The following is a 3,185-nucleotide window of genomic DNA, read 5'->3' on the forward strand; positions in this document are numbered from 1 at the left end:
AACTGCTAGCTCCAGTAGAGGCACCACATCATTATACTGAATAGTGGACGACATTTACGGTGAACATACAGGCCACACCGAGTGTGTTAACGACATTTATTCCATTGCTTGGTTGAATTTCCCATTGTCCTACGTAATTTAGAACGACCATTAACCGTATGTTATCTGCACACCTATGAAGTAGATACATTTTGTTGGCCGTATCACACTTGTATATTAATTCGCCGAACTCGTTGTGAAGTTTAAATGAACTGTCATTGTTGCATCCCAGCTGTAAAATGCAGACGTTCAGAACATGGCAACATTGTAGCATATGCCGGAGGTGGTTTTTAGCTAAATTGATGACAGCAGGCTAAGTAAAATAGCGATGTTTCAAAACTAAAGTTCATCAGAATCTTGGGATACACCCGCTTGACAACGGGAGAGATAGAACTAACGACTGGCCTTTGGCCGTAGCAACCATCCATTTAGAACTAGTAACGGCAGTTTGTCCTGCAAGTTGAGAAATTAGTTGATATGTGTCGGAAGAAATTAGTTCTACAAACAAGACAGTTTTAGCGATTAAAACGTTTAAATTGTAACAGGAAATGAACACAACGCAAGTGGCAACAGTGGAATAAGCGGGATAATGGACTCCACGGTGGTCACAGAAATTAATGCACTAAGAGGTTTAAACGGCCCTCCGCTTCGCGTCGGGGCCGTTTTACAACCTCGACCGTGCATTAACTTCTGTGAACAGACCATCGTGTCGTCCATTATCCCTTACTTACGGTGAACATACAGGCCACACCGAGTGTGTGAACATACAGGCCACACCGTGTGTGTGAACATACAGACCACACCGAGTGTGTGAACATACAGACCACACCGAGTGTGTTAACATACAGGCCCCGCACTCCTCATCTACACATGGTCAGTTAATGGTGTTTGATTCTGAAAAAAAGCATCAGAATCAGCAGAGCTACTCAGTATGGTGGTATATGTACCATCAGAATCAGCACAGCTACTCAGTATGGTGGTATATGTACCATCAGAATCAGTGTAGCTTCTCAGTATGGTGGTATATGTACCATCAGAATCAGCGTAGCTTCTCAGTATGGTGGTATATGTACCATCAGAATCAGCAGAGCTACTCAGTATGGTGGAGTGCAGTGCACTGAGAGGGGAGGATGCTCAATATGGTGGGATGTACCATCTGAGTGCACTGAGAGGGGAGGATGCTCAATATGGTGGGATGTACCATCTGAGTGCACTGAGAGGGGGGGATGCTCCACTGCATCAACAGAGAGAGGGACTCACCCACTGATCTATAAAGAACACTGGATAGCGCAACTACGTCACAAACCTGAAGCCTCTGTGAAATCGGCGCGGCGGCCATATTGGGATCGCTTGCGAGTCCGAACTACACTGCTCCGTTCTGAAACCTCACCAAAATGATCTAGTCTAGGCTACTGTGTGCTGCTCCCAGAGAGAAAATCACTGTAGGCTTTTAATGTTGTCAATGTAGCCTGTCTGGAAGAAGTTTAGTGGGCGTAATAAAAAATATGGTAACACTTTATAATAACTACACACAATTCATAATTTATTAAGCCTTTGTTACTTATTAATTAATGGTTTGTTCATCATTAGTAATTTCTAATTTATCATCATTAAAGCATTTGTTCACACAGTTATAAATAGTTTGTTCATAGTAAATAAGCCTATATCTTAAATATGTTTATACATTATTGTTAATACTTAATAAATGATGCAATAATATGTTTTTGATTAAGTAATATTTCCATTATTAACAGTACACATGCACGTTCACGTTGATCTCTATAACTGTTAATTTTTAGTAGCCTATATTCGAACCTATCCATAACCCTTTTTTGCTATATGACTCATCATTTCACATACAAAAATATAAATAATGTCAGACAGCGAATTAGTAACTATTTAACAAAAATATATAATCTTTTTTAAAAATCTATCTCCTGCCAGCAGGGGGTGCTGCAGCACCCTCAGCACCCCCCTTCCCGCGCCCTTGGACAGCAGGAGAAACTCTGCTGCGTGCTCGACAATATAATGCAGACGTCTGTGCAAATGTTTGGGATGACTTGGTCAAGTTGGAAAGAAATGGGCAGATTCGAGCTATGGGATTACTGTATGACTTCACGTCAAGTTAAAACTGAACAACATACAGTCGGTAGGCCTATAAGCGCCAATATCGAAAGTGGGTGATTATAACGGTGTTTTCACTATTTAAAAATGTAGCCTACCAATGGATAAGGTAATGTCGGGAAATATGCCACTGTGTCACACTGTAAGGGGAAAACACGAAGCCGTATCAGCATATTAATCACCAAATGTGATACTGTGATCTTAATTTGTAACGTTCTGTAACCTACATTTAGATCGAGGCATAGGCTATACTGACGTCGAGCAATATGCTGTTTCACCTTTCGACCTTAAAACGGTCCTCCGGAACGAAATTTCCTTTGAATAGGCTACGTTAATTGCATTGAGATATTTTACACATTTTAGTATAGATGAATAATTTAAGTAAATGTCCATGATTTTTTAAAGACTATATTTTTAAAAATAATAGGTTTATATTTCCCCCCTAATATTTTCGAGTAATTAAGTTGCCTCACTTTTTTCATGCATTTCTACTGTAAGCCTATCATTTTCTACAGTGCAGTGGTCCCAATATGGCGGTGGTGTTCTGATTCCATTGGCTTCATTGTTGATGGGGCGGCAACAATGGGATAGTCTATCCAGTGTTCTTTATAGATCAGTGGACTCACCAACTGGATGCATTCCAGGAAACAGGAAAGAGGTCACCAGCGTTTCAAAGTAAAAGCCCCTGTGAGGTCTGGTTCATTTCTGCTTAATTGCTTTTCTGATTAAGACTGAAATGAATAACGCTAATCTTTGGAGCGGCGCCTCTGACACAAGACTAGAAGTGTAAGGCAGAATGATCAAGTGTGTGTGTGTGTGTGTGTGTGTGTGTGTGAGTGTGTGTGTGTGTGTGAGTGTGTGTGTGTGTGTGTGTGTGTGTGTGCGTGTACTAAGGCTTGGAAGTGTGAGGCAGAATGATCAAGTGTGTGTGTGTGTGTGTGTGTGTGTGTGTGTGTGTGTGTGCGTGTACTAAGGCTTGGAAGTGTGAGGCAGAATGATCAAGTGTGTGTGTGTGTGTGTGT

The sequence above is a fragment of the Alosa pseudoharengus genome, unplaced genomic scaffold (genome assembly GCF_046254945.1).
Source record: "Alosa pseudoharengus isolate Yale_2024_CS ecotype anadromous, Long Island Sound unplaced genomic scaffold, YU_APseudo_1.1 YU_APseudo_1.1_scf_11, whole genome shotgun sequence".
Classification (NCBI taxonomy): domain Eukaryota; kingdom Metazoa; phylum Chordata; class Actinopteri; order Clupeiformes; family Clupeidae; genus Alosa; species Alosa pseudoharengus.